This window comes from Rattus norvegicus, chromosome 1 (assembly GCF_021556685.1).
Source record: "Rattus norvegicus strain SHRSP/BbbUtx chromosome 1, alternate assembly SHRSP_T2T, whole genome shotgun sequence".
Taxonomy (NCBI): Eukaryota; Metazoa; Chordata; class Mammalia; order Rodentia; family Muridae; genus Rattus; species Rattus norvegicus.
Window position 1 is genome coordinate 1,628,425 of NC_141534.1, and position 11,777 is coordinate 1,640,201.

Sequence of the window (11,777 nt, forward strand, 5' to 3'; positions counted from 1 at the left end):
TGGCTCAGCAGTTAAGAACACCCGACTACTCTTCCAGAGGTCCTGAGTTCAATTCCCAGCAACCACATGGTGGCTCACAACCATCTGTAAAGAGATCCGATGCCCTCTTCTGGTGTATCTGAAGACAGCTACGGTGTACTTATATATAATAAGTGAATAAATCTTTAAAAAAATAAAGAATCAGGTTTCACAATTGCTCCATACTAGATCTTAGCAGACATGAAGAAGCTGTGTCCGTTCACTATTGCCTTTTTTTCCCTGAAGTTTTGTCTCATCTTGTGCAATTTGACTGAACCCAGTTGATTTTGGAGGATAAAGAAGAGTGAAGATAATGATGGAGATTTGCAAAATGACTGTGGTTTTGTCCTTTTTACACTTGAGAGCCCTATTGAAGAAAATTTTTATAATCACATTATTAATTTTAGGTAAGTTACTAACTTTATTTCTTGTTTCAATATTATTAATTAGAAGTATATAACTGTACACACCCTGTAAGATCCTGTCCTGTTTTTCCCCTTGTAACTTTAGGAACCACAGAATATTAATTATAACTTCAATCAATGTTTTGATACTTTCAAATGTGTCACGGTTTACGTTAGCTTTACTACATTGGCTCTAGTTCACAAAGCTGGAAAGCGAGAGAGACTGGATTCTATCTCTTGAATCTTTGTTGATATATGTTGAAATATGTTTTTACCTTTACCTTGAGTTCATAATTCCCACTTTTGGCAAAATCTCAATATGAAGGGACCGCATCACTGCCTCTTTTCAATTTTCTGCCAACCGTCCCTGTATAAGCATGCATCTAAAGGCCTCAATAAAATGGTTATCTAATTTTGGCCTCTAAAAGTTGGGCATACACTCAGACATTGAAACATGTGTGGTGGTGGTGGAATGATGTCTACTATATATGATTAAATGTATATTATTACATATATACTTATGAGTATATATACATATGTACATATATATATATATATATATATGCCTTGCATTATAAAATACTCTTTAAATGAACCCCTCCTGTCATTCTGGAGCTGTCACTGAATATGGAAAATGCCCGCCAGATTTCTTATTCTGTTATCAGAATATCTTTTCATCCAGTGATGCAAACACTCAGTCACATGCTAGTATTATTATCTGCATCATGTAGATATTCAATATTTTTCTTAATTTTAAAAATATGTAACATTATGGAAAATCTAGGAGAATAAATGTATTTCTTGTTGCTAAGAAGCTGTTCTCAATGTGGCTACATAGTTCTTAGATTCCCAGTGTGAGATGTTATCATTTGTGCCTGCAAATCATGAGAGAAGGGATGTTGAAATCACTCAAATTTTAACTAATCCATGAGCTTGTGGCTTCAGTCTTTCATAACCTGAAGTTTTCTGCACTTTTCTATCCCTGACTCTCATCCCATTTCTTATTCAATTTTTGTGTCTTTCCGATTTAAACAAAATATTTTCTAATTGTTAGCAACAGTATACTTTGTACACTTTGATATTGGTGGTGGCTTCACATTATTGTAATTCTGTGTTAGGTCAGTAGAAATTCAATTTCTGATGCATTCTGTATCATTCCAGATCTCATTGGAAAAAATAGTGGAAATTCTCTTTAGTGACAATTCTACAAGTCACAATAAGATTTAAATTTACAAATATATGAATTGTATCAATACACTTTTAAGGTTTAGAAAGAAAAACTTAGATTCAAACAGTCAATTAAAAGTGAAAATTTCAGCAAAAGAGCCTGTTTGGTGTTTTACCCCTGATGAGAGGTATTTGCTAATAGTAACAAATGAACAGATGAACTGCCAACTATGCTTGGGCAGAGGAACACATTTGAAATGAAAGAAGATCTTAGGGTTCAGACATCTATTAAAGGACCTTAAAGAATTAGGAGACCTGAAGTGTTAAGGGAAATTTCAATCCACTTTTACAAAATTAAAATAGTAGCAACACATTAAAAGGTGACTTCATGTTGATGTGTATAGGATAATATTCAGGTTGCACAATATATTGCATCATTTTATGTGCTTGAAATGAATAAATAAAGTTAAGTCGAAGATATCTTCAAATATGTATTGTTTAATGAATATTAACAGTTGAAACTATTAAATGCATGTTCTATAAACAAGGAAACATTATTGATAATGTTTCCTGCTATGCTATGCATAAAATTAGCATTTTCATATTGTATAACTTCAACGAGTTACTCCTAATTTGAAATTTGAAAAATGTTCTTACTGATATAATAATTTCTCTCCTCAAAACACTGATACTCCTTTTGAATTAAAATGATTGCTAGATAATTTACACAGGTACATAATTCATTTTGCATAAACTTACTCTGTGTTAGGTATTATTATATAAGGGCCTTTGAATATATTTCTAAATGATTGGCTTTTTAATCTTTTATGTTCTTTTACTCTGCTTGATACTCAAAAATTATTTTGAGTTTTCATACAATTTATTATGCAACATTTGGTATAGGATCATAAACAATAGAAATTCTTAAATATGCATTAATGATATTTTTAGGGTTAAAAAGTACATGAACACAGAAGTTGAACAAAATTTTTTGATGTAATATATGATTCAAAAAAATTAAAATTATTAACATGTTTAATATAAATTACATTTAAATACTAAAATTATAATGCAAATGTGTTATGTATTTCATGTGTTGTTTATGTCATGCTTTTTATTTTGTATTTGTGGAATTATATCTCCACGATTATAACAGTCTTAATCAATTGGACGCTAATGTAGTCAGAAGATGGTATTCAGAGGTAAAATAGTCCCCTTATTGACTGTCAAAGTTACAAAATTTATCACAAGTTAGTGTCATGGGTCTATGAACTTTTACATTGTATTCAAATCTTAAGATCTCTAATTTATGAGACTTATTTCATGACATTTAGACAGAAATATAGAATGCCTTGTGATACAAACTTAATTGCAGTTGAAATTTTCTTTTTCAAGCATCTCCCTTAATCATCATTATGCTTGGTTTTAGGATAACAGCAAGAAAATATGAATTTTTTCTGGTAATGTTTTTTGCTACTGATGAGATCAAGAAGAATCCTTATCTTTTATCCAACATGTCTTTGATATTTTCCTTCATTTTTGGTATGTGTGAAGATACAATGGGAGTTCTGGATAAAGCATATTTACATCAAAACAACTATTTCGATCTACTTAATTATAACTGTGGAAGAAAGAAATGTTGTGATGTAAAACTTACAGGACCATGATGGAAAAATTCCTTAAAACTTTCAGTTAATTCAAGGGCACCAAAGGTAATAATGTGTGACACTGGACGAATTACCAACTTTTAAATTCCATTTACATGTGCCTACAAGAAAACCTGCATCCCATGCATTTATAGGTATGCTGCTAAACACACACACACACACACACACACACACACACGCACGCACGCACGCACGCACGCACGCACGCACACACACACACACACACACACACACACAGAGAGAGAGAGAGAGAGAGAGAGAGAGAGAGAGAGAGAGAGAGAGAATAAAATAATCAGATTGTATAACTATACTGGGCAAACAGGAAAAGCTGTTTTCTAGAACGTACAGTTTTGTCAGGAATATTCTAGAAGTAAAAATCTATGATATGTATTGTGTAATCTTACTACCCTCAATCTGAATTCTGAACGGTGAGTTGCATTACTTGTATTTATGTCCAAACCTCCTAACAATCATCTTCCTCATGTGGATGTTTCATCCTCTCTTCTATACTCTTTAGATTTTCTTTGGACCATTTAATCCTAACCTGAGTGACCATGACCAGTTTCCCTATATCTATCAGATAGCAACCAAGGACACATATTTGCTCCATGGCATGGTCTCCTTGATGTTTCATTTTGAATGGACTTGGATAGGACTGCTCATCACAGATGATGACCAAGGTATTCAGTTTCACTCAGACTTGAGAGAAAAAATGCAAAGGCATGCGATCTGTTTAGCTTTTGTGAATATGATCCCAGAAAGCATTCAGTTATACAACACAAAATTTAAGATTTATGACCAACAACTTATGACATCTTCAGCAAAGGTAGTTATCATTTATGGCAAAATGATCTCCACTCTAGAACTCAGCTTTGCAAGATGGGCATATTTAGTTGCACGGAGAATCTGGATCACAACCTCAAAATTGGATTTCATCACATATGATAAAGATTTCAGCCTTGATTTCTTCCACGGGACTGTCATTTTTGCCCAGCACCACAATGACATCGCTATATTTAGAAATTTTATGCAAACAATAAACACATCTAAGTATCCAGTAGATATTTCTCAGTCTATGGGGCAGTGGAATCATTTTAACTGTTCAATCTCAAAGAACAAGAAGAAAATGGATTTTTTTATGTTGAAAAACGCATTGGAATGGTTAACACAGCACACATTTGACATGGTCCTGAGTGAAGACGGTTACAATTTATATAATGCTGTGTATGCTGTGGCCCACACCTATCAAGAACTCATTTTTCAACAAATAGAGTCTCGGGAAATGGCCAAACCCAAAGGACTATTCACTAACTGTCACCAGGTAACGTTTTTTACATTTCATTATGCTTAGATATAGCAATGTGACCTTTCAGGCCACTGAGAAGTTCACATACATTTGTTACAGGTTATCTCTTGGTATAAAGTTTTCTATACTGCAAAACTCCAAAATGAATTTTTTACGTGGATATATATCATGCACAGTGATAAGTTTTAATAGGAGACAATACATTTTCATGAATATAAGTGAATTATGTGAAAATTTCTTTTAACATTTAACCAAATAAGTTCAAATTTTAAAAGGAGCCAAGAGTTTCATCATAAAATCCTTAAGTGATAACTAGACTAGAATATTTTTCTCAAGAAGGATTTCTCAAAAATGAGTACATGTGCTCCGATAATAGCTATTCATTTAAATTAATAATATTTATAACAACACATATGATTAAGAGTACACATTTCATTAAGTTAATGGGTATTTCATACATCTATGCAGTACGTCCATGATTGACCCACTACCATTCTTTACTTCCAAAACTTCCATATTTTATAACTCCCCCTTTTTTCTTACATATTTGGCTTTAGCTTTTAAATATTATTTTAGACAAACATGTGTACACATACACACACATACCATGTGATTTGTTCTCTGGTAATCATTTATTCTAGCTTTCTTAACCAGCAACAATTAATGTGAAGTATATTAAATTGTAATTATACAATATAACATGTAATTATAACTTGTAATAATACAGTATAGTGTATTTTACTACATGGGGTTATTTTAATATACCTGTATTATCTGAAAGACATTAAAAAATTATGGGACATTCTCAATTTGGTATTCTCTGTATTGATATGCATATGTAATCATATAATGATTCATCTCTTTTAGGTGGCTTCTTTGCTGAAAACTAGGGTATTTACTAACCCTGTTGGAGAGCTGGTAAACATGAATCATAAGGAAAATCAGTCTGCCAAGTATGACATTTTCATCATTTGGAATTTTCCACAAGGCCTTGGATTAAAAGTGAAAATAGGAAGCTATTTTCCTTGTTTAACACAGAGTCAACAACTTCATATATCTGAAGACTGGGAGTGGGTCACAGGAGAAACATTGGTAGGTACACTACAATTTTTATTTTTTTAAAGATATCAAATTTTAAATGGGAAGCACTCAACAATATCCCTGTGGTCAAGACCAATTAATACTCTTGCAAATGACCATTCTCAGTTACAAGCACCAAAATTTAATTACACTGAAATTCATTTGATCTGGTTATAGGGATCAAAGGACTCTGAATCCTATGGTCAATTGCATCCATATGACTATTTACCCTCCCTTACAGAAATATATTTATTAAATTTATAGCAATATATACAGTTAAACACACACATATATATGTACATATATATATATTGTAACTACATATAAACTATATATAAACTGATTATGTATGAACATAGTTGTAGCGTAATTAATTATAGCATAGATTCATTATGAGAAGTATTTTCCTAGATTAAAACTTTTCTCTTTTAATTTATAGATTTTTATCATTAATTTTACTTATTTACATTTTAATATTATCCTCCTTCCCAGTTTCCCCTCCTCTGCAGAATATTGCCTCATCTGGCATCAGAGTGAAGAGAGACCCTTGGTACTGTGAATGGTGCATGCCACAGAATATAAAAATGTTAGATCTTTGAGGCCAGAGCGGCCAGATTGTTGGAGTGCTCTTTAATAGATTCAGTGGTGGGGTGGGATAGAATGGGTATTAAATCTTTCCTTTGCACTTAGGAAAAGTTCATTAATTGGATGAGAGTCTTATATTACATACTCTTTTCTTATTTTTTGAACAAGTCTTCCTTGAGATATCCTACCTTTTCTTTCCATACAACTCTGTGTTCTTATTATTTTATTTATCAGTTTTTAAGAGAAAAACGGATGCCACATAAAAGTTATATTTGAATTAATCAGTTTATCAAGGAGAAAATTTAAATTGTTACACCTAAAATATTGCATATATAATATTCATGACAGAAATTATTGTATGACATACAGTGCATTTCAGGGTAATATATAATAATAAATTTTCAGAGGAATGCATCTGTTAATTTCCCAAATCTTAATCTATCATTCATTTTATATATGATGTATTCATGATCTTCACACAGATGTACACATTAAATACATATTTATATAACATATATAATGTGCATATTTCATGTATATATTATTTAAATATAATTTATATTTATATTTGTGTGTGCCTGTGTGTCTGTGTGTCTTTGTGTCTGTATGTGTATTGCCTCAGGTCCCCTCCTCAGTGTGTAGTGAGACATGTACTGCAGGATTCAGAAAAAGTCATCAGAAACAAACAGCCGACTGCTGCTTTGATTGTGTCCAGTGCCAAGAAAATGAGATTGCCAATGATACAGGTACATGCTTGCTTACAGAGAAAAATTTGCTGAATTTGAATATCTTCTGTTTACAAACTATAAATATGATATGTCCTAGATGGAAACTACAGCCCAAAAATCTCCATGTTTCAAAATTTAATTGGTTAAATAATATCAGTTTCCCTTAGACCCAGTTAATTACCTGGAATTTCTTCCAAAAACAACCAATGTCTCTCAGAATGTAATGGTTAATGCTTTTATACTATGCAGAAAATGCTTAGGGGGACATACATGTCTAACATTTTTTAAAAGATAATTTTAGACATAACCTAAGCTGATGTATATTCTTCTTTGATCCTTTGTACAAAGAATCTTGACTACATGTACAGTCCACAAACTTTCTGTCACCAAGCTTAGTTCCTGACATAGACAAGATGCTCAGAACAAGTGTTCACTAGTGAAACGTATTTTAAGAGCTTACATGACATAAAGGATTAGGCATTTCCTATCAAAGAATTAGAAAAAGTGAAGATATCAATAATGCAGCAAGAAATAGGAGAGTGCTTATCATTAATCACAGCCTAAATAAGGAAAGTGGGATGAATGTCAATATCAATAATCTTCATGCCATAAACTTCTATAGCCATAACCATGGAAAGTGTAGTTGGGGGAAAATAAATTGTACCACAACAAGAAGGACATGGATAAGTTTATGAGACATATGGCTTCAAGAATGAAAATATTCCTATACACAAACGGTTTTTGAATGAGGAATTGTATGTTCACCAGCCTATGTGTAGACAAAAGTGCACAAAACCTAAAACAAACAAAATACATAACGTTTTTCATCAACCAGCATCAATAAATATGTCAGTATACTACCCTTGTCTCTGAATAATAAATTTATGGATTGAGAAATAAAATAAACTGAGATTATGCATATTAATAATCACCATATTTTTATTTCATTTTTGTTTAAGTGATAACTTTTCCAATTTCTGTGATGATGATTTGTTCCATCACAAAGCATAGGTTAATAGACAGGAAATATAGGTTATTAGTCCCTAAAGCAATAATGAGTGTAATATATTCTCAACCCCAAATTATTTATTGATATATCCTCTGAATGAAACAAATATACAATTATTAACTACACGATTATGATACCTTATAAGGGATTATTTTTCTTTGCCAACAGATATGGAGCAGTGTGTGAGATGTCCAGATGATTCATATGCCAACTTAGAACAAACCGAGTGCCTCCAAAGAGCTGTGACATTTCTCGCTTATGAAGATCCATTGGGGATGGCTCTAGGCTGCATGGCCCTGTCCTTTTCAGCCATCACAATTCTAGTACTAGTCACTTTTGTGAAGTACATGGATACTCCCATTGTGAAAGCCAATAACCACATTCTCAGCTACATACTGCTCATATCTCTAGCCTTCTGTTTTCTGTGCTCATTGCTCTACATTGGACATCCCAACCAGGCCACCTGCATCCTGCAGCAGACCACATTTGCAATATTTTTCACTGTTGCTATTTCTACTGTGTTGGCCAAAACAATAACTGTGGTCACAGCTTTCAAGCTCACTACTCCAGGGAGGAGGATAAGAAAGATGATGATAAAAGGGGCAACTAACTTGCTCATTCCCAATTGTACCCTAATCCAACTTGTTCTCTGTGCAATCTGGTTGGTGACATCTCCTCCATTTATTGACAGAGATACACAATCTGAACATGGAAAGATAATCATCATTTGCAACAAAGGCTCAGCCATTGCTTTCCACTTTGTCTTGGGATATTTGGGCTCCTTGGCTCTGGGGAGCTTCACTGTGGCTTTCTTGGCTAGGAACCTTCCTGACAGATTCAATGAGGCCAAGTTCCTAACATTCAGCATGTTGGAGTTCTACAGTGTTTGGATCACCTTCCTCCCTGTCTACCACAGCACCAGGGGGAAGGTTATGGTTGTTGTGGAGGTTTTCTCCATCTTGGCTTCTAGTGCAGGGTTGCTCGGGTGTATATTTATCCAAAAGTGTTATGTTTTTTTTTAGTTCGACCAGATTTAAATGTTCTTCAGAAATAAAAAGATAAATTGCTTTATCGAACCTTTGAGAGTTTTAAAATTTTAGATGATGCTCAACATATCTACTTTGCTTTGTCTTAACAAAAGTGTTCATAAATCATCAAAGAAAATTAAGTAATATCTAGAGATAGTATTTGTACCACAGTACAGCACTGCCTAAAGCAATATCAATTAGTAAGTTTTGGTGGCAAGTGAGCTCTCAGAAACCTAAACATATTGAGAACAGGAAATCTCCATTAATGAGAGGCTACAATCACTTTGATTTGTACATATGTGTTTAAGAAATGTTCTTAATTACAGACTAATATAAGTTGATTCTGCTCCATGTAGGCAAGACAACCTCCAAGCAAGATGTTCTGGGAGTTATAAGGAAGAAAACTGTCATAGGATGGACAGGAAGCCAGTGATCAGTATTAATCCATGGTCTATCATTGAATCCCTTCATCCATGTTCTTTCTTTGCCTTCATTCAATTAAGTGTGACCAAGGTACATAGGGAAATAACACTTTTCTCATATATGTTTTGACCATGGTGTTTTTTTTACAGCAATAGAAACTAAAACATCAGCTAATTGGTAAATTGCCTTATGTGGGAATTGGACTGCCATATATTATGGATGATATATTGGAATAGATTTATAATATACTATTAAGATATTCAGAATATCAAATAACATACTAAGAAGAGTACAGTATATGAAAAGGACTATGGGGGTCAGATTTTGCCTGCTCTTGATCTTTATATGAAAACACGTCATATCATTGTGAAACGTAAGAGTGTCCCGTTTTCTGAGAAAAATTGATAAGAAAAATATGTAATACAAATTACTCTTTTCAAAATTTGGTCAGTGAAGTCTGCAAACATATAAAACAGTTGAGATGAAGAATCGCATGCATTTTCTCCAAGTAGGAATAGCTAAAGATTATTTCGTTTCATATTCCATACACAAAGACACAGATACAAAAACATACACACTACTATTTCTGAACAATAGTTTGTAAAATAGTGTCATTTTTGCAAAATAATGGTTTTTGATTTTTTATTTTTTGGTGTTATTTGGTACTTTACTGTTCAGAGTGTAATTTAGGTGCTTTTTTACTTTACATATCCTGATTCTAACACACCTTTTTTTTTTACCTCTCTCTGCACACCTAAAAAGCACATGGGCTCTTATATCATTAAATATTGCTGAATACATACATGTATTTTATATACATGTACATTTTGAAATATAAACTGTAGGAACCATGCAAAAATTATATACATTTATGTTCTAATGGCTCATCATTTGATACTACATAACCAACAATTCTTTGTTTCCTTCCCTTGCAATGACAATGTGTCCTATTCTCTTACTTAAAGATTCCTTTAAATTGTTGTGTAGCCTAAAAGCTTTGCAAGCTTTCATCCTTCCATACTGACATGCACGGTGTAATGATTCTTCCTCAGATTTTTTTGTTGGAGTCATATTTCTAAAACTTTTTGTCTACCTATGCTCTTCTTAGAATATTCTTCTTCACAGCTAACTTCCTCATCCTTTGACACTTAAGATCTGTCCCACCAACTTCTTCACTAATCCCTGGGGTTTTTGTTGTTGTTACTGTTGATGTTGTATTTGTTGTTGCTGCTGTTGTTCATTTGGTTGGTTGGTTTTGTTTGGTTTCTCTTTTTGGTTTGTTTGTTTGTTGTGTTTTGTTTTGTATCTTTGGGTGAGGGAAAATTTTGTAAGAGGCTACATTCATTTTTATACTCTTTACCTTTACTCTGGAAACACGTAGTGTAATTTCTACCAATTTGAATTCTAGTATTTAGAACTAAAGCTTCTGGTTGCTGACCACCACACCTTCTATATTTTATATATGGAGATATATAAAATGTGAAATCTCCATTTTCTGCATACTGTCACATTTTCCTGATTGTGAAGGAAGTTTGTTAGTCTGATAAAACAGTGTCAAGTAATTTTTTAAGAAATTCTACTTGATCATTGAGCACATCATCAGCAATGGGCAACGTTTGATATGTACTCATATGATGTGCAATAGTTTGAAGTCCTTTGACAGATTTTTAAGATCAGGTTCCTTCCACAGATGACTTTTTCACCAAGTTCTTTTTTCATTTAATTTAATTTAAATATTTATCTTTTTTATTTCTTCTTTGTGACTTTCACATTATACATCTCCACAGGTTCATTTGATAAAGCATATGCAAAATATTGTACTGTTTAATTTTTATCACCTTGATAAAATTAGAACCATTTGAGAGGAGGAAATGAGAACATGAGTTTAAGGGCCTTCTTTGATTAGTCATCAGTGTAGCTGGACTCAATGCAATGTGAGAAATGCTATACTTGGCTTGTCAGCCCAGTGCAGTGTCGAAAAGCAAACTTAGAAAGTCAGTAATTTTTATTCCACTATGGCTTCCTTTAGTTCATGCTTAAGTTTTTCCCATGAAATTCTATAAGCAGGAATACAATTCTATAACCAGGAATCTTAGGAAGCTAAAATTCCCCAATTTTCTGTTAGCACGGTAACAGAAATCAAATGCGAAGTTGTTGCCTAATTTGATATAAATCAAGGACTGGGTCTTAAGCACAAAACAATATGATTGAAGTGTTTTTTTAAGTAATTGCTTTTTAATGAAAACATAATGCCAGGCATGGTGGCAAATGATAGTAATATTCTCAATATGAAAGATGAGGCAAGAATGGATTTAGAGAAACAAAGTTAAAAACATGCTGAGTGATGCTAGATCACATCTAG

At 32.9% G+C, this 11,777-nt stretch overlaps 1 pseudogene; it reads left to right on the forward strand.

Moving 5' to 3' along the window:
• The first annotated feature begins 219 nt into the window (after window positions 1–219).
• LOC148006795 (vomeronasal type-2 receptor 116-like) lies at window positions 220–9,018 on the forward strand (annotated as a pseudogene).
• The last annotated feature ends 2,759 nt before the right edge of the window (window positions 9,019–11,777 follow it).